Below are 25520 nucleotides of genomic sequence, written 5' to 3'. Positions count from 1 at the left end.
TCCTCCCAGCCTTCCTCAAATGCTGCCGGCTGGCATTACCGAACCTTATTGAATTGAATCCCAAGAGGCCCCAGATTCACAGAAGGCTGTTCTACGGTGCCGTGAGTCAGCCTTGGGAAGCACAGGCCCAGTATGGAAGCCACTTGGAAAGGAGTCTGGTCCCCAGCCCCTCCTTCCCTTCCTCCTACACAAAGGGAAGCTTTACCCAGGAAGCTGTGCATACCCAATTGATTCCTAACTACAGCAGCAGGTTCCGGCACTGTGGCATGCCGCTTCTGGCTACTCTCTTGGAACCAGAGCAGCTGAGACATTGAAATTAGCTTCATTCTACCAGCATGAAACAGAAATACACAGCAGTCCCTGGGCTTTGGGGAGGCAGGGTCTTACACCAGTGCTCAGGGTGCCAGAAGTCTCTGTTACACCATGGAAGTTTGAGTATTGAAGACTGTGGTGTCACCAGCTTCCTGTAAACAAAGGCAGGCAAAGGGAGAAGGCTTCCAGCAGGAGGACAAAGGTGCAGTCAGCCCATTAAAAGTCATCACATTCAGTGTTAATGATCTCAAGCCATGCATGCCATCATGTTGGCCACATTTTTTTTTATCCTCTATGTTTTATTAAGTTTTGACATCCTGGGGTTTTTCTGATGCCAGAGAGCCTGTCGCTTTGGGGGAAAGATTCCTAGAGATAGTTAAGACTGGCCTACAAGCATCTTAGTTAGTGTTTCTGCTGCTGTGATAAAATGTCATGACCAAAAGCAACATGGGAGAAAAGGGTTTATTTCAGCTTATAACTTGGGAGTCCATTATCTAGGGATATCAGATCTTGAGGTTCTAATGAAGGGGAACCAATGAAGAGGCCATGGAGGAGCCCTGCTGACAGGCTTACTCAGACTGCTGTCCTTCTGTTGTTGGTGGTGCTGGTGGTGGTGTTAGTGGTGGTGGTGGTTTTTTGTTGTTGTTGTTGCTGTGTTTCTTGTTTTTGCAAGATGGGCTTTCTCTGTGTAGCTATGTCTATTCTAGAACCCACTCCATAGACCAGACTGGCCTCAAACTCATAGAGAACTTCCTGCCTCTGCCTCCTGAATGCTGGGATTAAAGGTGTGCCCCACCACCCAACTAAGACCACTTTCTTATACCATGCAGGACCACACCCCTAGGAGTGACACCACCCACAGTAAGTTGAGCTCTCCAACATTAATCATCAAACAAGAAAATGCACCACAGGCCAATCTTATGAAGTCATTGTCTCATTAATATTCCTTCTTCCCAGATGCCCTAGTTAGGGTTTTGTTGCTGTGAAGAGACAACGTGACTATGGCAACTTTTATAAAGGAAAACATTTCATTGGGGCTGGCTGACAGTTCAGAGGTTTAGTCCATTATCAGGTGGGAACATGGAGGCTTGTGGGCAGACACAGTGCTGGAGACGGAGCTGAGAGTTCTACATCTGGATCCACAGGCAGCAGAAGAGATTGGGCCACTGACCTGTCTTGAGCATCTGAGACCTCAAAGCCTGCCCCTAGTGATACACTTCCTACAATAAGGTCATACACCCCAATAATGCTAGTCCCTATGAGCCTATGGAGCCATTTTCATTCGAATTACCACACAAGTTATGTCTAAGCTTGTGTCAAGTTGACAGAAACCAAGCAGCACAACACCCTTCATATACAAACCAACCAACCCAAAGCACATATAACTAGTCGCCTCCTTAAGAGCACTCATGCGCCGGGCATTGGTGGCGCACGCCTTTAATCCCAGCACTCGGGAGGCAGAGGCAGGCGGATCGCTGTGAGTTCGAGGCCAGCCTGGTCTACAGAGTGAGTTCCAGGACAGCCTCCAAAACAATACAGAGAAACCCTGTCTCAAAAAACCAAAAAAAAAAAAAAGAGCACTCATGCACCAAGACAGAACTCCCTATGTCCCATGCCTGAGGTCAGTCCAGCAACTAGATACCACCTTTTTAGCCTGGAGCCCCCAGTGTTATGTAAATTTACTCAAACTTGGCTCTCTCCCCACTCCCTCTTCATAAATGCCTCAGTGACGATTCGCTCTGGCCTTGTACCCTTTGCTTTCTTACTAACCTAGGTGTTTCCTCCTGGAGCCCTGGGTGGTTTAACGTGTCTGTCCTCTTGGGAACTGTAGGATGTTCTTCTTCCAAATTCCTTTTATATTTGTCATCTTACCCCATCTAATTGAAACAAAATCCTAGATATGTTTGAAGGAAAACTCAGCCGACCGTAAGGGCATCTACCCTAAGTACACTTGCACTTCTTGTCTTAAGTAATGCCTACCATGTTACAACACAGGAGTCATTCTGTATGTGAGGAGGGCAGAGCTCAGAGGTTGATTAACTCGCCAGTGCTGCCTGGCAGGGAGACTGATCATGAGCTGAGAATGTTACCATAGTCTTTAAGACATGTAAGAAATTTTGAAGATGATGTATGGTGGGAGAATTGAGTATTGTTTATCAAACATTAAACATATTTTCTTTTATTTATTTATTTATTATTTTGTTTTTTGTTTTTCGAGACAGGGTTTCTCTGTATTGTTTGGAGGCTATCCTGGAACTCGCTCTGTAGACCAGGCTGGCCTCGAACTCACAGAGATCTGCCTGCCTCTGCCTCTCCAGTGCTGGAATTAAAGGCATGTGCCACCAGTGCCCGGCTAAACATGTTTTATTATTATTATTATTTTAGTTTTTCGAGACAGGGTTTCTCTGTATTGTCTTGGAGGCTGTCCTGGAACTCACTTTGTAGACCAGGCTGGCCTCGAACTCACAGAGATCCACCTGCCTCTGCCTCCTGAGTGCTGGGATTAAAGGCGTGCGCCACCACCGCCCAGCAAACATGTTTTATTTTAGAAGGGAATAAAACATGTTAAGTAGACACATTCAAAATAGATATTGGCAAAAATGGACAAAATAATTAGAAGAAGCTTGCCAATGTTAGGATCAAAACCTTTGAGTTGACTTTCTCACACTCTTAGGCAGAGGTGAGCCCAGCTAGAATGCAGCCAACTGGGACACAGTCCAGCAGAGGGCATCTCTCCATGGTTTCGGATATGAGCTCTTCATTTAATGGCTGGTACTGGGACTGTGGGCTTGGTATGTGTCAGGTACAGCAGGCTGAAAGAAGATCATAATTAGCTTATAGGCACATTACCAATTGGGGCTGGGTAATTCTTAGTCATGGAGAAATGCCCTGTGCACTGTGGGTTATTTAATACCATCCCTGGCCTCTTTACACTGGATGCCAGAAACATCTCCCCACACTATTTAGTCATTAAAACTACTAACAGCTCCAGACATTGCTAAATGTGTATAAAATCATCCCCACCCTCCACTGAGAACCAATGGATTAGACAAAGCTATCCATGACTTAATCCTACATCATCTGTTCTACCTGTGGCCATCAATATGTGGGAGAAAACCTCAGGACTTGGGCTGTGGAATTTGACTTTGTGGTCAAGGATGAATTTACTGCTGAAACAGTATTCTAGTTCTCTTCTGCTATCACAGAGGGAAAATGCCCCCAGAGGGATAGAAGACAGGACTCCAGCGCGTTAGAAAGAAGTCAGGTAAAAGCCATCTATCTGTCTGGCTTCTTTTCATTTCCCTGTGTACCTGAAAGTTGGGAAATGAGAAGGACCATGGACCACAAGTTCTGAAACACAGAGCTCAAGGCCAGTATGGCACTTAAGGCTACCTGCTTTTGAGTGAGTCCCATTTTTCTCTTCTAGGTTGGACATTGTGTTTCCCTTCCAAGTTTTGCCCGTTCAGTGAAAATCCTAGAAATGATCAAAGAATAAATTAGGATTCACCAACTTCACAGGGCTGAATTCCCGATTGGGAAACAGATTTAGATAAGAGAGTCAGTTGACTGTCAGCTCCCAGCCAGGCTGAGAAGAGGCAACCAGTAAATCTCACCGTAGTACAGGAAGTGGGCAGTTACTGCCCTCATCTGACACAGGGAAATATTGACCAGCACTATCACCAGACCCTTCTAGACTAGGTAATTTGTGAGCATAAGACTGTGGCTACTGCTTCCTTGGGGGCACACTAAGACAAGAAGTATTGAGTCTTACTAACCGAGCTATCCCCTAGCCTCAGGTTCATTCTAATATTGGCTAGAATATAAATAAAAGAGGACCTATTTCAAGGCCTGTGTCTGCACAGGGCTGCATCTAAAGAAACCCGAGTACAAATTCCTTAAAATGTCCTTGGAAAGAAACTGCTACACACCTCAAGAGGAAGCCACAATAGAGCCGTACCCCTTGTTTGCTGTGACGCTGTGACAGAATGTCTTACAGAAACAAGGGAGGAAGGATTTTATTTTGGCTCACAGCTTGAGTGGGAATAGCCGATCCTGGTGAGAAAGGTGTGCAGAATAACCAGCTCCTGGGATGAGGGTGGGCACCTGCGGGCAGAAAGCCTTGGGCTGGAGGCAGAGTGGGTCTAGAAGCCTCAAGCCCCACTGATACATCCTTATGTCTGCCAGCTAGGCCCCATGTCATAAAGGTTCCACCACCTCTCAAAACAACATCATTATCCTCCCCCTCTCCCATCTCACCCCCAGAGCCTCTGTCTCCTGTGCTCTTTGGTTGTGCGGGAGCCAACAGTGTAGCCAAATCCCAGCCAACTGCTGTGGCTGCTAAAAACAGATGTGGCGGCTTGAATAAAAAAAAAAAAAAAAAAAGACTACTGTCAGAGGCTTAAACATCAAAGTTCTTGGGATTTGCTTTCTAGGGCTCCCCTAGCCTTGCCCCTGTGCCTTCCAGTCTCCCCTCTGCTGTGTAAAGCGTGGTCACAAGCAGGTCTCCGAGTGGCCAGTAATCTTCCAGCCTGAGAAAGGAAGCAAGACAAGAAAGTCTCACTCATGTCCATTTAGGCTATTTCTCCCAGTTTTTGCTAGGGCTTGGGAGGCAAGTGGATGAAGAGGCATTTTTTATTACATTTATTTGTTTGTGTAAATGTATGCACCCGCATATGACACGGTACTCATGTGGAGGTCAGAGGATAACCTAGGAGAATCAGTTCTCTCCTTCCATCATGTAAGTTCTGGGGATCAAACTCAGATGGTTCCTTTACCACCTGAGCCACTTTGCCAATCCCTGAAAAGACTGTTGATCCTGTGGTAATAGCAACAAAACCTGGACAAAATAAAAACCAAACACTTTTTTCTTTTCTGGTTTTTCAAGACAGGATTTCTCTGCGACTTTGGAGGCTCTCCTGGAACTAGCTCTTGTAGACCAGGCTGGTCTCTAACTCAAAGAGATCCGCCTGCCTTTACCACCTGAGTGCTGGGATTAAAGGGGTGCACCACCACCACCACCGCCCGACTAAAACCAGACACTTCTATGGGTCATGAAAACCGTAAAGGGTGTAAGGAAGCCCTGATTAAATGAATTCTGGAAGGAAACAAGCCCTCTACAGGAGAGCAGAGGACCAGGGTCAGCTTCTGTATCTGAAAAAAAAATTATAGGGAACTGGTCTAGGAATGAGGGATGTGGTTCAGGGAGAGAGCCTCCAGGGATGAGGCGGAATAAACGTAGACGTAGACTGTGTATCCATCAGCATCCATCAGAGATACACAGTTAATTCCCAGGGTTCAGGACCCAGGGATATTTCTCATGACTTTGGCGTAACATAGTCTGGCGATCCAGTTGAATTGTCAACTCTGATCATTGCCTGTGTGACTGGTGAGGCTGGGAGTCACTAGAGAGCAGTTGGGGACGAAAACAAACAAGAACAAGGGTGAACTGAGAGACACAGGGACAACGGGAAAGCACAGTGAAGGATTATAAGTATGGCTCAGTTGACAGAGTGCCTGGCTGGCATGCAGGAAGCCCTGAGTTCAACCCTCAAAACTACATAAACCTGTCATGATGACACAATCCTATAATCCCAGTATGCCACGTCCGCTAAGCAGCCTGTGTCCGAGAATGTGCGGAGGGTGTCGGGGATTGACGACACAGAGACTCGTTCAACGGTGTAAAGAAAACTTTAAGCAGGCCCCAAAAAGGCTCAAGAAATCTTCCCAAGAAAGGCCTCCCTCCAGAAAGGCTTCTGCTCTCTCTCTACCCCTAGCTGGTTCTGCTCTGACACCTGAAACTGGTCTGGGCGTGTCAGAAGAGGCGGTTAGTCTTTGGACTAGGTCGAGGTCAGGGCAGTTCCCGTGGGCCAGCCCTTTTCAGGAACTTGTTGCCCCAGGCATTGTATTATTTTTAGTAAACATGTTTTTAGTAAACATTGTCTTACAGCTGCCTACTCCCAGGCTGATGGGGAAGTGGGTCTCTGCTCAAGGTCTGGTGTCCCCACACCAGTAGGCAAGAGGAGGAAGAGGCAAGGAGATCAGAGATTCAAGATCACCTTCAGGTACCTAGTGAGTTAGGGGCCAATCGGAACCCTATGAGACCCTGTCTGAAAATGATAGGAGGAGGAGGAAAAGGAGGGAGAAGATGAGAAGCCCCACACTCATTACAAAGTGTTGGGGGGGGTGACACACCAGAACTCACATATGCCAGTCTTTCTAAACTTGTTGGTGATCTACAGAAAAAGCTGTCACCCTGGGCCCACGTAGGACAAGAAGGAGGGAAACAGAACATGATGTTGGCCTGTAGCTTGGAAAAGATAAAAGGAACGGCAGAGGAGCCAGGGGAACTCTGGAGGCAGGATCAGTGGCTGCCCACACCGGTTAGTATTTCTGGCACATCGCTGACCTTCAGAATGTAAAACAAGCTACCTGCAACTCTGCTTCTATTGTTTTCAAGGTTTATGAACAATGTCTCATGTGGCCTAAACTGGCCCAGAAGCGTGAGAAAGAGAATTCTGGGAAACGGAGCTCCAGTTCAGCCAGACAATAGAAATACGGAGCTACCAGCGATGGTGTGGGCTGGAAGGATGCACGAGATCTGGAAGAACCCAAAAGGGTAAAAAAGAAACTACTCGGACCAACTATTCTCATGATGCCAAGTTAGGAAGTGAGAACGTAAGGGCAAGTGTGCATACTAATTACCCACCTCTACTCAACTTCAAGGAGGATGGACTGGGAAATGCAAAGTAAACTTCAGTCCAATCTCTCCAACTCTAACGCTGACGACAAGATGGAGGAGGCACACGCTTGGGATGTGATTATCACTGACAAATTGCATCCAAGGGAGACTGCAGCGCAGCCACACTATAGGGAGGATCTCAGTGATCAGCTGCAGGACGGAGGAGTGTGTGCTCTGAAAAGTGAACAAAACAAACATCACGCATCAGTTTCCATAATTAAATGCAGTGGAGCAGGCAAAGACATTAACAAAAAGTGAAGAAAGTCAGCAGCAATCAAAAGAAGCACATCTCAGGTAACCTAACCATTAGACATTAATGGGTAAGAAATTTAAATCAGCATTAAATATATGCTAAGTATTGCTATAGGTCAAGACTGATAATGATGGCTGGACACCTAAATATAGACTTGAAGAATTAAATAGAAATTCTAGAACTGAAAGTAGTAACAATATGAATCATCCCCATCCATCTAACAGGTTTTCAATTTTGTAATGGTAGAAAATCATATCCATATGGTACTCCTGTACTCATTAAATTACATAAACTAATCAATACTATATTATAAGATAAGCCTCATGTTGGATGGGGTTTTTGTTTGGTTTTTTTTTTTGGTGTTTGGTTTTTTTAAATGTATTTTTAAGGGATGAGTGCTCTGTCTGCATGTATGCCTGCACACCAGAAGATGGCACTAGATCCCATTATAGATGGTTATGAGCTGCCACGTGGTTGCTGGGAATTGAACTTGGGACCTCTAAAAGAGCAGTGCTCTTAACTGCTGAGCCATCTCTCCAGTCCCATATTGGATGGTTTTACCCAACCATAGGAAAATGGAAGTATTCTGAACACATTTAAAGTAGGTGAGGTAAAGCTGTGATATTCAGTAAGGTGATTAAAGGCATTTTTTCCTTATGACCTTAACTTATGATAGTTGATCAGGATATAACCCCATCCTAAGCAGAGGAACATCTGGATATGGTTGGGTGCATAATAGTAACTATAGCAGTAGCACAAAAGGTAGGAGAAAAAGCTTTTGTTCATGAATTTAATACTATGACAAAGTATAGATACATAGTTGATCCTTGGAGAATACAAAACAAAAGTATTAAGAGATGTAACTGAAAGCCACATAAAACATATTATCCAAAAGAAGACACAAAAGCATAAACCACAGAAAACCGACTCGATGGGGCTAGGGAAATAGCTCAGTTGGTACAGTGCTTGCCCAGCACATGTAAAGTCATGGGTTCAATCCCCAGACATAAACCAGATGCGATGGTGCACACCTCTACTCTCAGTATGTGGAAGGTGGAGGCAGGAGGACGGTTAAGTTCAAGTTCATGCTCAGTTACATAGTGAGTTCAAGGCTATCCTGGGCTACATAAGACTCTGACCCAAAAGAAAAAAAAGTTAGCTAGTTAATAACTTGCATTCATCAAAATTAAAACTTTCCATCCCCTTGGGAAACATTCCTAGGCAAGTCACGGACTAGAAGAAAATATATAGAGAATACACAGCTAATAAAAGATTTGTACCTAGGCTAGGTATAGTACTGCACACCTTTAATACCCTAGGACTTGGAAGGCAGAAGCAGGCAGAACTCTGTAAGTTCAAGACCAGCTTGATCTACAATGAGCTACAGTTCAGCCAAGGCAAAACAACAACAAAAATGTTTTGTTTTAAAGACTTGTATCTAGAATATAAAAAGAATTTGTAACTCAAGCACAAGATAACAAATTTTAAAGGAAAAATAAAAGATTTGAACAGATATTTTGTGTTGGGAGAAATATGTTCAACATTGTTATCATGGGAAAAGCCATGCTCTGGATCCACAGAATCTACATTGAAATAGGTAAAATTAAAAATTATTGGGTCTGGAGAGATAGCATAGTAATAAAGATCATCCGTTGCTCTTACAGAGGACCCAGGTTCAGTTCCCAGGATCCATATGATGACTCACAACCAACCATAGCTCCAGTTTCAGGGGACCCAATGCCCTCTTCAGAGCTCCTCAGACACCAAGTACGTATGTGATGCACAAAGCATACATGCAGACAAAATACTCATACACACAAATACAATTTAATTAAAAAAATAAGTTAAAATGATTGATAAGCCGGGTGGTGGTGGCGCACGCCTTTAATCCCAGCACTCGGGAGGCAGAGGCAGGCAGATCTCTGTGAGTTCGAGGCCAGCCTGGTCTCTACAGAGTGAGTTCCAGGACAGCCTCCAAAACAATACAGAGAAACCCTGTCTCAAAAAACAAACAAACAAAAAAAAACAAACAAAAATGATTGATAACACTGTTTTGGTGATAAAGTGGAATAATTAGGACTCTCATTCATTAATGGAAGGGACATAAAATGGTATAATCATTTTTGGAAATATGAAAGTTTCTTGTAAAGTTAAGCATGCAACCTAGTAATATAGGTTCTATACTTTTTATACAAATGAAGTTTTTATATAAATAAAGTGAAAGTACATAGATGTTCCCAGACACTTTATTCATAATAACCCCAAACTGAAACACTTGGTGTTGATGTACTATTAACCATCTCACAAACAGATACACAAATTGTGGGTGTGAGCCGGGCGTTGGTGGCGCACGCCTTTAATCCCAGCACTTGGGAGGCAGAGGCAGGCGGATCTCTGTGAGTTCAAGACCAGCCTGGACTACCAAGCGAGTTCCAGGACAGCCTCCAAAGCCACAGAGAAACCCTGTCTCGAAAAACCAAAAACAAACAAACAAACAAACAAAAAAAACCAAATTGTGGGTGTGTTCCTACAAAGAAATTTTATTCAGTTTTTTAAAAAAGCAAAAGACGGGGCCAGTGAGGTGGCTATCACATAAACCTGACCACCTCAGTTTGATTCCACGCAGAGGTGGACAAAGAGAATCGACTCCACAAAATTGACCACTAGCCTCTGTAAGTACACCATGGCATGTGCACACGCACCCAGGTGTCTACATACTCATACACACTATAAATTATTGATAACGTGTGTGTGTGTGCGTGTGTGTGCGTGTGTGCGCGCGCGTGTGTGTGTGTGTGTCTATGTGTAAGCATGGAGGGACTAGAGGTTGACATCAGGCATTTTTCCTCTATTGCTTTCTACCTTACTTTTTTGAGACAGAGTCTCAGGTCACTGATTTGGCTAGACTGCCCCAGGGATCAGCTTGTCTCCAGAGCCCTCAGCACTGAGGTTGCAGATGAATACCACCGTGCCCAGTTTTTATGAGGATGCTGCAGACCCAACTCAAATCCGAATGTTTGCACAATAAGAACTTTACTAAATGAGCCATCTCTCCAGCCCCCTGATACAACCCTTCTGTGGATAAAACCCAAAATCACAATGCTGAATGAAAACTAATTATACAGGCAGTATAACTCTATTCTTTTGAAACCATACAAGACTAATTGTAAAGGCAGATTTGTGGCAGGATAGGCACAGAAATAGAGAGGAAGGACGAGGATTGCCTGCAAAGGACATATGAAGGAATTCTTGAGAAAATGGATGTGCTTGTGTCTTGCTTGTGGTAGAGTTCATACACATGCATGTGAAAATTCTTTGTACTCTACCTAAGAAGTGGATAGAGTTTTTTTTAAATATCAGCAATCCACTTTTACAGTGTGCAAATCAGACACGTAAGAATATGAATAGGCAATAAGCATACAAAAGGGTTTCATGTGATTAGTCAACAGGCAACTGGGAAATGCAAATGAAAACTGTAATATATACCAGCAAAATGCCCACTAGAAAGGCTAAAATTAAAAATATGTATAATAGTAAACATTACTGAGGATATGGAGCAACTTCACCCTCCTATGCTGCTGGAAGGAACTGTAAAGTAAAATGACTTTGAGAGACTCTTTGGCAATTTCTTATCAAGTATACCCTTACCCACCAACCCAACAATTCCATTCCTTAGAGAAATAAAAAACACTCTACAAGAAGATTTATTCAACAATCACCACAGCAGCCTTATTCCTAGTATTCCTAAACCAGAAACACCAATTGCCTGTCAACAGGAGAATAGATAAAATATGATATATCACTGCAAGGAGCCATCACTTGGCAATAAAAAGGAATAAACAATAGTTTCAAGCAACAACATGAACGAATCTCACAGTGTGTTGAATGAAAGATACTAAAGGCATATATAGATGTGCTATAAAATTCCATTTCTATCTATTTTAAGAACAGGCTCTAGAAGCTAAGGCACATGGTTTATAAGTTTGAGATCAGCCTGGGCTGCACAGATGATCCTATCTCAAAAGCAGGGTCAGCAAAACTAACAGGTGCTAATGGTTGGTTCAGGCTTAGGAAGATTTAGAGGGTAACCTGGCATAGGGCAAGGGAAAGGATGCATCAGAAAGGAAGATGTAAGGAATGTTCCTGGATGCTAAAAAAATCCCTTGTCTCAAGTAGAGTGTGTACATTTGTCAAATTCCCTTGGATCATACAACTAAACTCTGTATGTAAATTATGTGCTTGACCCTACATCTATAGCATTCAACCAATTTGGATCAAAAATACTATATGAGAAAACTGGAGGTAGAGATCTATGGTAGGGCACCTGCCTAGTGTGCATAAATCCCTTGATTTAACCCCCGGAACCACATCAAACAAAAGTACAAAATATTTTTCATCTCTTGAACATGCACAGACATTTTTCTTGTTATTATTCCATAAATAATACAGCACAAAAACGATTTCTCTAACATCTTCATTGCACAAGGTAGGATGAGTAATTGGGAAATGAGTTCAAGTCTGCAGGGAGTATTTGTATTGTTTATATGTGATTGTGACAATATGTATCCTTTATACGTGATTGTGACACCAGTAGATTTCAGACTCTTGAATTTCTATGAATTTTTCCATCTGTGGGGAGGGGGAGCCTTAAAACCATGTCATACATAGTTGTTTTTAATAATAAAAGAAAAGAAAACAAAGGAGGTTAGATCGGACACTTGAGCTTGGATCTCAAGCCAGAATTCAGTCATGTGACCACAGTGGGTACAAGAGAGACCAAAAAAACACTTCATTCTAAACAACGTTGTACCTTTTTAAAATTTGGAAGTATTTTTACTGTAGAAACAGTAGAGACTTGATGCAGAAGGACAATTAAAACTGTCTGCCATGCAGGATGTTGGTGGCACACACCTTTAATCCCAGCACTAGGGAGACAGAGGCAGGCAGATCTCTGTGAGTTCGAGGCCAGCCTGGTCTACAGAGTGAGTGCCAGGATAGGCTCCAAAGCTACACAGAGAAACCTTGTCTCAAACAAATAAATAAACAAACAAACGAAAGTCTGTCATTGCCTGCTTCTGAAGGAGTTAGGCTCAGGAAACACTTAAACTCTTAGTATCCAATAGCTCTTTCTAGTTTTCCCTGCCGGTGCTACTTGCTGTAGTTTTTAGGGCTGGGTTTTCCTTACTGCAATGAGGGAAGGCCACTATTTCAGCAGTGACCATAACATTGAGAACCTGCCAAGAACATACAAATAGAAAGGGGCGTAAGGAAAGGAGGGTAGCCGGGCTAGGGGAGAAAATGAAACAGCTCTTAAAGTGAGAATGAGGGTGAAAACCTGCATAGAACACATGTGTGACACCTGCCAACTTCCCGCTGGAAGGAACCACAAGCCTTTGTGTACAAGGATCCACTTGACTTCCCTTTAGGTGTACAAGGGACTTCCTTGCATCTAGCCAGTAGCAACAGATACAACAACTGCACTGTTCTCTTAAAACCCTGGGTCCCTGTAAAGATGGTCCTGGAGATGCCTGAGATTCACCTCACTAGATAATCTCACATCAACCCTTCTACCAGGCTATAATCTTCTTGCAGAGGATCTTATTCCCTTGGCAGGAAGCAAAGAGGCCCTTCTTTTCCCATAAGAGCTGGACATAAATTTCATGGCTGTCACTAATTCCACACCTTGCATTTGTTTCCTCCCTCTCCATCACAAGCAGTCAGACAATAAACATTTATGGAGTTTCTGCTTTGCTTGGCTCTGAGGTCGAAGCTGGGAAAGCAGAGAAATCTAGGACTACAGCTTGGGCTAAGAGTACACACACACACACACAGAGTGTCTTCCACCTCCTGCCTTCATCCCCTTGGCACTGATGTCAGACAGCACCATACCCAAGAACCCCAAAATTTGAGATTCTGGGGATGAACCTGTCTACCTCTCCAATCTGTCCCTCTCCAACTCCCCCACTCTGGCCCTGCTGCCAGCCTGCTCTCGCTCCAGCCAGACACAACCTCTTTCCCAATATAGACAGATGAGAGATGAGCAGGGTCTGCTTGATGAAATTGGTCCATGGGCTGCCTCCAAGATCTGGCTGCAAGGAGAATGGACTGGAAATTGCACAGCCATTATCTTGGCTGACAACCCCCTCCCCATCTTCTCACTATAATGAATTGCATGGAGAGCTCAGCTGTCATGAAAGCTTTTGAATTCCAGCTCTCCTATCCTCCCGGACATCCTTAGAGGTTATCTCAGCAAGGCAGGTGGAAGAGGAAAGAGAAAAGCTTAACCCTATAAGAATAATTATGATGTATTATTAGCAATTGATGGCAATCCAGTGCAGAATTTTCAATATAGATGCTACTGCCTGCAATTTTTCTCTGTCATATTACACACACACAAAGGCTACATTTAATGACTCCAAAGTTCAGAACAGTTTTTCAAAACTAAATTTACTTCCTTAGAAGCAGCATTTTAATACAGGGAGTTTAAATGAAATAGAGATACAGTTTGAATACTGAAGATACTTTCCAGAGTAGGGGAAAATGTTATGATTAGTATGTTTTTATGAAAAGACCACTGGTTGACATGGTTATTGAGTTATATGGTCATACTATGGGTACTATATAGAAATCAGAGGGGCCCTCAAAATGCCAGAACATCTTCCCATTTGGATCTAATCACTAGCTTGCAGGAAGGATGTTCATCATATTGTCCTCAGCCCCTGGCACCATGCTGGGTACAAGCAGAGGTCTGATAAATGGTTTCTGACTGGAAGGAGTGGACGCATGGGTCATTGGACGTCTCAATGGGTGTAGTGACTTATTTTAAAGTGTTGAGATACCAATCCTGTTACAAAGAGGCTGCAAAGGTTGGTATGCAAGTGCAAAATAGTAATGAGTATTTGTCTGCAGTATGTTTTGTATGGCTAAAAACTACCAGTATCTGTGTATATAAATTTTTTTGCATGTGTGCAAATTCAAATGTATGTGTGTGTGATGCCTGTGAAGCCAGAGTAAAACCTTATGTTCTCCTCAGAAATGCTATCCAACTCCTTTGAGAGAGGGTCTCTCATTGGGACCTAGGAATTACAGATTAGGCTAACCTGACAGGCCAGCAACCCTCAGAGATTCTCCTGTCTCCACTTCCTCAGCACTGGGAGTATGTACACCACCACACTTGGGTTCTTATACAAGTTTCAGGAAATCAGATTTTGAGTCCTCGTGCTTAGGTCACAAGTACTTTACCAACTGAGCTGACCCCCAGATCCCTGAAGAGATCATGTCTAATTCTTCCTCTGGAGGATGGGGACAATTTCTTTCCAAATGAGAGAGAGGTGGGAATTCTTCTGGACTACTCTATACATACGGATGCACCGAGCTATGTAGAGTCCATGTAGATGTCACAGTACATGGACTCACCCTTTTGGAAAGCACTGTGGATATATTTATCCAAATCCAGAGAAGTGTCTCCAGTCTCTGCTGGATGATGCCACCCCCTGGAAAGGAAACTAGAGCAGGAACTCCAGGGAAACAAACAGCTTCCTTGTTAAGATATCCCTTACCAAACCTCAAAGCTGTAAATACCCTTCATCACGTACAATATTGACCATGCTGGCGAAACTTTAAAAAGTTTTGAAGCCATTACACAATTCACTGTAGAGCAGCAGTTCTCAACCTGTGGGTTGTGACCCTTTAGGGAATTGAATGACCCTTTCACAGGGGTCACATACCAGATATCCTGCCTGTCAGATATTTACATTAGGATTCATAATAGTAGCAAAATTACAGTTATGAAGTAGCAACAAAAATATTTTTTTATGGCTGAGTGAGTACAACATGAGGAACTATGTCAAAGTGTCTTAGGAAGGTTGAGAACCATTGCTGTAGTGTTTGCAGAAACAGAGAAAAAGACAATGTTGGCATGGGGTCCCCCTGACAACATGAGGACTAAAAGGAAACCTGTAGAAATGAAAAACAGGAAAGTAAAAGTTCAAGGAACTTTAAAAAATGTTCATGCTACAGCTGACCCAAATTCCTGGGAGCTCATAGATTCTAGAGCTGTATGGGACTGAACTAGGCTCTCTGCACATGGATGACAGTTGTATAACTTGATCTGTTTGAGAGGTCCCTAGCAGTGGGACCAGGACCTGTCCTAGGTGCATGAGCTGGCTTTTTGAAGCCCATTCCCTATGATGGAATGCTTTTCTCAGCCTCCATACAGGGGGGAGGGGTTTGGTCCTGCCCCAACTTAATGTGCCAGGCTTTGTTGAGTCTCTATGAGAGGCCTAACCCTTTCTGATGAGTGAATGTGGGGTGGATTGGGGATAGGTGGGGGAGGGGGAGTGGAAGGAGGGGAGAGAAGGGGAACTGTGTTGGTATGTAAAATGGAAAAAAAATTTTAATGTTCATGCTAGAGCCAGGTGGTGGTGGTATACGCCTTTGGTCCCAGCACTAGGGAGGCAGAGGCAGGCAGATCTCTCTGTGGGTTGGAGACCAGCCTAGTCTACAAGAGCTAGTTCCAGGACAGGGTCCAAAACTACATAGGGAAACCCTTTCTCAAGAGAGAGAGAAAAAAAAAGGTTAATTCTAGTGCCATGCTACTTTTACAGGGTAAGATGGCTTGCCTACCAAGTGTCTTCTAGCAGAGCACAGGAAAGCACATGGGAAACCTCATCTTTACTCAAAAAAGGAAAGTGTCCTCAGTACATCAGTGTTTAACATGCTGAAGTTAATACTGAAGTAAAAGTGTCTAAAACAAATGAAGAAATCATTGGAGAGACCAATCGCTTAGTGGGAAACTCTGAGCCTCTTCCAGCCTCACAACAGGTGGGATATTTCATATCATATAAATGGTTTTAAGTCTTTGTATGTATGGGGATCGATATATTCACACAGTATGCAAATAAGCACATCTGTGCATACACAGGAGCCAGAGTAGGGTGAAAAGAGCCCAGCTTTATCACTCTCCCTCGAAACAGGATCTCTCACTGAACCTGGAGTCAGGCTGGTGACCAGCAAACTTCAGTGATACTAGACTTTTATCTCCACAAACACACCTGTGTTACATACTGGGCTTACAGGAATGCATGCAGTCATGCCTGGCTTTTAATGCAGATGCTTAATATCTTAACTCAGGTGAGCCATCTCTCCAGCCCAATCATAAACTCTTTAAAGAGTTGTGATGAGGCAAACAGGTAACCTGTGCTGCTGATTGGAAGCAGAGGAATCCTGACAAATGTGTTCTAGCAAAGACAAGGAAGGGAAGCAGAAATGTCGAAAACTTGTACCCAGTTTCAGACGCTTACTAGGGCATTTACAGTTGGATTACAGCAACAAATTCTGGTGCTTCCCATGTAGTCCTTAAATGAGGAGCTGACTTCGGACTTCTTCTGCTATTAATGCCCTTGCTGGTGGTCTTTCTTTCCCCTATACATGTTTAGATTTTATTTAAAACAGAATCTCATTAAGTTGTTCAGGCTGGCCTCAACTGCCTTATCCTCCTGCCTTAGCCTCTTGAGTAGCTGGAATTATAGGCACACACACCACCAGGCCCAGCCTGCCCGTGAATTTCACAGACAGAGAAACACCCTAAATTGAGGACTGTGGATTCATAAGGGGCTCAATACCGTCCTTTTCAGTTAACCAGGATTCTGGACGTTGAAGTTGAGAGGGTAAACATGATGATGTCTCAGGGCATTAACATCTGGCTGAGGCAAGACATGTTTAGCCTGGCCTTCTGAGAGATCTACCCCTAAATCTACAGAAAAGCTCAATATCTAAATGATACCTCTGGGCTTTATTCTTGCTATCTACACAGGATTTGCCAGAACTGATAGGTACCTCAGGAGTAGACAACAAGGGCCTAAGTGGGTTGAAGGCCTCTCTTAGGAATGTTCTAGAGCATGTTAGCCGAAGGTCCCTCGAAAGATTGTAGTACGTTTAGGTTCATTGGTTCTAGAAAGCTTGGGGGAGCAGATGGAAGCAGAATGTCATAACAGCACAGGCATACTAACAAGGCAGTGAGCTGCGGGTAACTATAAGGCTAATAAGTTCCCTGTTATGCAGACAAAAGATGTGGGACAGCAGACAAGAGAAGGTCAGAAAGTTATTTGTGTTCTCATGAGAGCTGCAGGGTTCACTGCTGGAACTGTGCACAGTGCTCAGTAGCTCTCACTTTTGGGGGGGCGTGGTTTCCAGGCAGGGATTCTCTGTTCTCACTTTTAAAGGCCCCTGTGCTGTTCAGACAAGATGAATATGTCATCTTAGTTGGGGCTACCCTAGAAAAAAAAGAGTCTGAGGAAATGACATATAGTTTTAGACTGAGAGTGTAAGACAGAGGAGTCACCCCAAACCTGATGTAGACAAGGGCTACATCAAGCCAGTTAGCACTGCAGGCAAGAAGGTTAATTCCCTAGGGAAAGCTCTCAGAGGCAAACACAAAGAATCACCCATCGGAGGCATGAGGGAGCAAGGATCACTGGTTGAGGGCCATGTGAATGGGGGCGTTTATTCCAGGTGTTTCCATCACTAGTAGGCAAGCAAAATAGTTTCAATGCCAGCTCTCATGGGAGAGCAGCTGGGTGAGGGAATGTAAGCAGATCACTAACATCGCCACATTTAAAGATCATTTGCTTCATTGACACAAACTCCTAAGGAGCCCTACCAAGATTCCCTCCAGCTCTATTTACACTTTCCCTCACTAATAAGGAATCATTTAAGGCAACCCTCATATCCCTTCTCGAGGAGCAAAGGTTCTCCCTGCAATGAGCCAGCAATAACATTCCTGAAACTTCTCTGTGTGTGTGTGTGTGTCTTCTATACACACACACACACACACACACACACACACACACACACATCATTCCCACTGAACTACAAGCAGCAAGCAGCCACCCTACTCCTTCCATGCACAATGATGGTTCTTTACTCAAGCAAAACTGCAAAGCCATCCAGGGAACTTTAGGAAAAAATTCCATGAAGGACCTTTCAAACCCCAGAGAGATTTGAGTTAATACATTCTAGAGTTCAAATAATCAGGTGAGTCCTCTTTATCCTTCTACCAAAAGAAATGTCCATTGTGTCATCGCTCTTGGGTGGACCAAGGCCACATGCATTTATCATAAAGTTCAAGGCTGAAGTTCAATATAAAGATAAAAGCCAAACCAAGGCTCCCCAGGAGACAAGGGGCTCTGTTTTCACAAGTCTGAAGGAGAGAATAGTACCTCTCAGCAAATAGTGCTTCTAATTTGATCCCACAAAGATTTCTGCAAAAAGGAAACCAGCAAGGTGTCAGGAAGATGTGGAGTATGTGGGTATCTATACAGAATTTTTATCATGGCCACATTCTTCAGGATCTCAGCCATCAATTATTTGTGACAGGCAGTCAATTGTGTATCTTTCAAGAACTTCCCATTATGTATCTTCCCTGGATTATGGTAGGCAAGATTGTTTATTTTTCTCCTCCCCTTTAAGGTTACCCATCACTTACTGCCCAACATCCCCATGGAATGTCCTGAAATGATAGGTTTTCTAAGGCTGTGAGAGAAATCACTTTGTGATTCCCTACTTGCTATTCACAAAAAGGCACCAGGGCCAGCTCGACTAGAAGAAAGTAACCTGCGTGTATTGAAGCAGATGTTCATCTGCAGTCCTCAGAGAACGAAAACATCTGGAAGCAACAACACCCTGCTTTTGTTCAGAAGAGAGGCAAGTCTCTGCCGTGAAAATAATTTTTCCTTAAAGCTAGCCTGAAATAATTGCGTATTTGTTGAGGATTGACGGAAGAGACTTTCATGAATTTTGTTATCTTTTGACAGTGGCAAATAAGTAGGCAGAGAAATGTATTCTCTCTCTCTTGTGGCTTTTAACAGAAAAAAAAATCACAGAAAATTGTGCCAAAGAGCATGGCAATATTTCCATACTTTTCTGCACTTACAGGGATAAAATGGGCATTAAGGGTAAAAAGGCTGTTATAAAAACAGTGGTTCTATTTCCGGGTCTCTCCCTTGCCAAAGCCTCAATGCCCAGTCCCCAAAAGTGGAAGAATGCCAAACCTGAGTTTCTATCATATGCCTTGCAAACAATTGGGTTTATTCTTAACAGGGTCTCACTGCATTTTGGCATTACACAGCATGTAATTAGCCATTAGACGACTTAGGAAGGACTGACCCCAATTTGTTGGGCCAGTGCCCACTGAATGATTTCATGCTGCTCTTCTAGAGCCATACTATGATGACTTGGTTGCATTGTGGAGTCCAGAGGGGGAGAGAGGCTAACGAGCTCCCAGCTTGGGGACCTAGGATGACAAATGTGGTATTAATTAGAAACCTTTAACTAACCTACAGCCTCCGAGGAAGTTCAAGGCCTTATTGCCAATGCAAATCCAATCCCTGTCCATCTCACTTCAGCTTCTCTCAAGTCTTCTGTGCCTTCAAATAAGAGGCAGCAATGTCTCTCCCTTTCTGTAATATAAGGAGACAGGTCTGAGAGTTAATTAGTCAGTCAATAAACATATTAATTTCCTACCATATGGCCAGGGAGCTGATGCTGGGTGACAAGGTTGATGATTGGGGTAACAATCTGTGTTTGAAGCATTTGTTGCATATACCCATACCTCCATCTCCCTGGGATGGTTTCTCTTCATTGTTAGCTTGTTGGGATTTAGAATCACCGTGGCAACACAATCTCTGGATTTGCCTATGAGTATGCTTCCTGAAAGGTTTGACCTGAATGTAAGTGGCACCATTCCCTGGGCTGGGGTCTCAGAGTGGAAGGAACTAGCTGAACACCAGCATTCATACCTCTGCTTCCTGACTGCAGATTCAATGTGAGCAGCTCCCAAACATATCTGCCTTCTCCTCTGTGTCGGACCCTCAGACTGGACTGAAATAAACCCTTCCTTCCTTAAGTTGCTTTTTGTCAGGTATTTTGCCAAGTAATGAGAAAAGTAATAACTAATATACTTCTCCTCCATGAAGGTAGTCAGTACTGGATGGCTAACATGTCAAAGGAAGCCAGCAGGTCCAGACTACCTGAAGAAAAGCTGTAACTGCATATATTCTCTTATTAGTTGATGAATAAAATGCTGATTGGCCAGTAGCCAGGCAGGAAGTATAGGAGGGACTACCAGATGAGGAGAATTCTGGGTAGAGGGAAGAGAGAAGCCACCAGAGAGAAGCCATATAGTGGTTGGGAGGATAGGATGCTGGACGTTCTCCGCTAATACCATGTAGAAATACATAGATTAGTAGTTATGGGTTAATAATTAAGAGAGAGCTAGCCAATAAGAAGCCTGACCCATCGACCAAACAGTTTCTAATTAATACATGTCTCTGTGTGTTTATTTGGGGCAAAGTGGCTGTGGGACCAGGTGGGACAGAAACTGTGTCTACACTGGGAGGAAAAGGAAAGTTCTATGGGTTCTAGATGGAAGCCCACAGCAGCCTGACAAGTGAAGGAGCCCTAGAGAAGCCACCGTGAAGACCTTCTACAGGCCCAGGGCTGGCTGGGGCCCTGGGATGCCCAGAGACAAGCACAGGGCATCTACAAAAGCTACAGAACCCTCATCAGCCCAATGCTCCTGTGATATGCACTTGGCCTAAGCTACAGGAAGGAATATTAGTCAAACAGCAGTTCTCAAAAGCCCACGGAATTAGACAACAGAGCCAGCACATCTCTAGAGAGGGACTGGGCACTTGTGCTCCTCCAGGCTCATAAGCAGCAGTCATGCCCTTAGTTGTTGGTCCTGAATGATGGCCCAGGGATGTTCACCTTCCAACAGCATTGCTGCTACCTCCTACACCAAGGGTCAAAGCTGAAGCAATCATGTCATGCCTCTGGGGTCTCTCTTGGCCCATAGCCACCATGGCTTAGAAAAACAGACCATAAGCCTGGCAGAACCAAGATGGAACCGGATCTTTTCTGGATCCCAGCACCCCTCACCCGTCTTTCCATGTGTATAGGTAACTTCTCAGTGTTTTCACTCTCATGTGTTGTTTATTGGTTTGGTTTTTGAGGCAGACTTTCATTATGTAGGCCCAGCTAGCCCAGAACTCATTCTGTGAACCAAGCTGGCCTTCAACTTGCATGACGCCTTGGCTTCCCAAGTGTCCCTGCCAATTTGGTCCCCCTCGAAGAGCTGCAACAGCTAGAGTTTGAGTCATGACAATCTAAATGTCTCCTTCCCAGGCCCCGATCACTTAGTGATGGGGGAAGTCCTTCTGTGTGTATGTTTCTTATTGGATGGTAAATAAAAGAGAAGCAAGATAGGTGGGACTAGGAGTCGAGGAGGATTCTGGGAACACAGAGGCACAGTCAGTCACCATGTAGGGCGCAAGAGAAGTAAGAGGTCTGGACCCTTTCTCCAGTAAGAGAAGACCACGTGGAAATGCTCAGATTAGCAGTTATGGGTTAATAATTAAGTCATAGCTAGCCAACAAGAAACCATAGAAAACAGCCAACAGCTTCATAATTAATATAGTGTCTCGTGTGTTCATTTGGGACTAACGCAGCTCTAGGACCAGATTGGCAGGGAGAAATCATGTTACAACTCAGTACTACCCTAGTTCCAGAATTCCTTGCAAAATAAAACTGAGCCATATAACTTGTCTTAGTTAGGATTACTATTACTGTGATAAAACACTATGATCAAAAGCAAGTTGAGAGGAAAAGGTTTATTTGGTTTACATTTCCACATCACTGTTCATCATCCAAGAATGTCAAGACAGGAACTCAGAGCCTGGACCTGGAAGCAAGAGCTGATAAAGAGGCCATAGAGGGGTGCTGCTTACTGGCTTCCTCCCCGTGTCTTGCACAGCCTGCTTTCTTATAGAACTCAAGACCACCAACCCAGGGATGGCACCACCCACAACGGGCTGGGTCCTCCCCCATCAATCACTAATTAAGAAAGTGCCCTTCAGCTGGATCTTATGGAGGCATCTTCTCAATTGGAGGCTCCCTACTTTTCAGATAACTCTAGCTTGTGTCAAGTTGGCATAAAACTATCCTGCACAGCTTTTATCCTGTAATATAAAGAGAAAGATGCTAGTCACCATGAAAGAATAAAAGTTAATATCTCAGTAAGCCGTTAAACTATAAGATGACTAAAGAAAAGCACAGTGCCAAACATCAGCAGGAAGAGAGAATTGGCCTGGGAATGCAGGACTGATCTGAGTGGCCCTGGGTAGATAAATGACCTAACAGCTTAAGAATGGACTCCATCATCATTCCTAACTCCTACAATCAGGGTTTTCAATTGTAGTTCTCTCTTCACAAAAAGACAGGAGGGAACAAATAGCTCTTAACCTTTCAAAAGCAATTTGTCAAAACATTTCAAAGACCTTCTAACCTTCATGGAACACATCTATAGGGATGGGTTTAAAAAACACAACAAAAAGGAAAATAACAGATTGTAGTACCCACTCTATCAGAGGCTATTAAAAATGACTTACAGGTTTGTTTCCTTGTTTAATTTTCAAAAGCTAAGAGACAAATACTACTCCCATTCTATAGGTGGCAAGTAAGGCACTAAGACTTCAAACATTTTTATACAGTACTAGAGGTGGGATAAAAACCCAGAGTCCATGTCCTTAGCCAATCCCTAATGTTGCTTCCCACAGAACTCCACAAAATACTACTCATAGAAAACACACTCTCCGCCCATCAATGAGAATAAATGGTATATAAATGTGAGGATAAACTATGCCAGCTGGGAAATGCCTATGAAGAATGATACAGATAAAGATTTTGTGGTAATAACACACTGTAGAAAGTGGCAAGGAGGAAAGGGTATCTACAATGAGTCCAGATGACCTATAAAACCCATCAAGTTTACACTAATATTTTTTAAATTACAAAAATTATTTTTATAAATGTCAAATTACAAAAATACCAGGAGTTGGAGAGAAGGTTTAAATGTAAGCAGAAGGAGCCAGGCCATTCAGGGGAGAGGGGCTCAAGGTGACCAAAAAAGAAGTCAGGCCATTCAGGGGAGAGGGGCTCAAGGTGACCAAAAAAGAAGTCAGCACTGCTGTTCAAGCGGTCAACAGAGGCCAACGGCCCAGAAGACACCAGGAGGCAGCTCTGACTGCAGACAAGACAGGGTTAGGAAGGATCCCAGAACCACGCAGGTAGGACAATCACCAGGGCTTTCTGGAAAGTGCCACACAGAACTGGGTGAACACAGACACAGCAGGAGGGGAGAAGCAGGCTCTTTGAACAGAACCTGGCTTCTTGAAAGTCACGGGTGCATGTGTATGTATGTGTGTGGGTACAACATGAGAGGTAAACCCTCAGCATCCGTGACTAGGAGCTGACACTGCTGGAGCAACACAGATGGGGTGTCATGTAGCAAAGGTTGATGACTTAAAGGGAACAAGCAAACCCCAAGAACTGGAGAAGATACAAGGGTTGTTACATTCGACCTTATTCAGTCATTACTTGGCCATTTCAGGGACAAAATTCTAGGTCACCACTAGGACTACCTGTCCTCCCTCAACTTTTGTGGAGCAGTTTAGGGTTAATTAACCCTTAAGTCATTATATTTCAGGCTTTTTCTTTTAGGGCCACTAACCAGCTCCCAAATCATGACACAGAGACTTATTATTAGTTTTTGAATGCTCGGCCTAGCTTTGGCATGTTTCTGCCTGGCTCTTTTAACTTAAATTAACCTGTTTCTCTTCATCTACCTCTTGCCTTGGGGTTTGTTACTTACCTTTCTTAGTTCTGTATATCTTACTTCACTGCTTTCTCTATGTCCGGCTGGCCTCTGCCTGGCTTCTTTCCCAGGCATGTCCATGGTTCTCTCATTTTTCCCTTTTTTCTCTTCAGACTAGATTTCTCCTCCTACTAATTCTCTCTGCCAGCCAGCCCTGCCTAGCCTTTCTCTGCCTAGCTATTGACCGTTCAGCTCTTTATTAGACCAATCAGGTACCTTAGGCAGGCAAGGTGAAACAGATGCAACACATGTTTACATAATTAAACAGATGCAGCGCAAACAAATGTAACACATCCTTCCATTGTTAAACAAATGCAGCATAAACACAAGTAACACACCTTTACACAGTTAAAACAATATTTCCATAGCATAAACAAATGTAACACATACTTGCCCAGTAAAATAATAACCCACAACAGTCATATGTAATCAAACTCTCTCCAGGGTTCACAAAGGACATGAATTAATGCCCTCTAGTGTTCCATCCTTTCTCCCTGACATAGCAACAGCGGTATTGGCATTTGAAATGGCACTTAATGATGTAAGGTCAGCAACATGTATTGCTTGTATTAGGGGCATTATGGTTCACACTTAGCCCTGCCCCTGTGCCGTGGCCTTCCTTCCTTGGGTAGCTACTCCAGAACATAAGGGTCCACTTCCTTTCCTTCCTATTCCCATCCCTGAGATGGAGGCTGCTTCCCACTGTGCTCTCTGACCTGAAAAGGGTTTGGAAAGAATACAGAGATCCTTACTCCCCAGAGCCATCTATAAGGTCCAGCACCATGGACCTGTGTGCTCTGTCCTCAGCCCTCATTCTCAAGATATTGGAGCTAGTAGGAACTTGGAGGACCACACAGCTGTAGGGAAAATAAAGCCCAGAGAAGATGATAGACTTGACCCACAATAGACAGTAGGCAGGATCCTGGGCTTCCTGAGACCCAAGTCATTGATCGAGGTACATTCCTCACCCCGGAACCTCCTTTAACTAAACCTAAAATCCTGGAAAGATGACTTTTTCAAATTCCCCAAATGATAAATGGGTGTTTAATGGTGAACTCTCACACAGAAAAATACAAAGAACTGTGGGAGCACTTCTCTGCCCTTCTTATCAGATCCAAGAGAAAAGACCCAGGCAAGGGAGACCATGCCCCATGCTTCCCTCTTTCGGCTTCCATCTGCTTGAAGCCACGCCGAAAGGGGTGTGGCCACCGTTACAGGCATGACCACTACATGATGGTTCTAAAAAAAAAACCACACTGGGTGGTGTCCAAAGTCTCTTCACACCCTGTTCCCATCCTTTTCTTCCTGATCCTTGGCAAACACTTGAGGTTGGATGAGGGGTCACCAGCCAGGAATATAGTTACAGGGTGAGAAGGGAGCAACTGACAAAAGGGAGCCCTTCTGGCTTGTAGAAGAACTCCCCCTCTCCCTCCCCTCCTTGTCATTACTGTAGACAAAGCCTGGAAGAGTCACAGTCAGTCCCTTCTTTCCAGCCAAACAGTCCC

The 25520-nt window shown here is 43.9% G+C and overlaps 1 long non-coding RNA gene across 2 annotated transcripts; it reads right to left on the bottom strand.

Moving 5' to 3' along the window:
* Nucleotides 1-4310: 4310 nt before the first annotated feature.
* Nucleotides 4311-19860, bottom strand: LOC110343766. 2 transcript variants are annotated; one of them, XR_005875885.1, is made up of 4 exons: nt 19640-19860; nt 7019-7225; nt 4570-4669; nt 4311-4416 (listed from the first exon to the last, which is right to left on the bottom strand). It is a non-coding gene; the product is annotated as an uncharacterized LOC110343766 (long non-coding RNA). The 2 variants fall into 2 exon arrangements; XR_005875884.1 differs by having other exon boundaries at nt 4311-4669.
* Between the last annotated feature and the right edge of the window lie 5660 nt (nt 19861-25520).

Source organism: Mesocricetus auratus, unplaced genomic scaffold (assembly GCF_017639785.1).
Source record: "Mesocricetus auratus isolate SY011 unplaced genomic scaffold, BCM_Maur_2.0 Super-Scaffold_4256, whole genome shotgun sequence".
Taxonomy (NCBI): domain Eukaryota; kingdom Metazoa; phylum Chordata; class Mammalia; order Rodentia; family Cricetidae; genus Mesocricetus; species Mesocricetus auratus.
The sequence above is the reverse complement of the archived record's forward strand: the minus strand, read 5'-3'. Positions and strand labels throughout refer to the sequence as shown.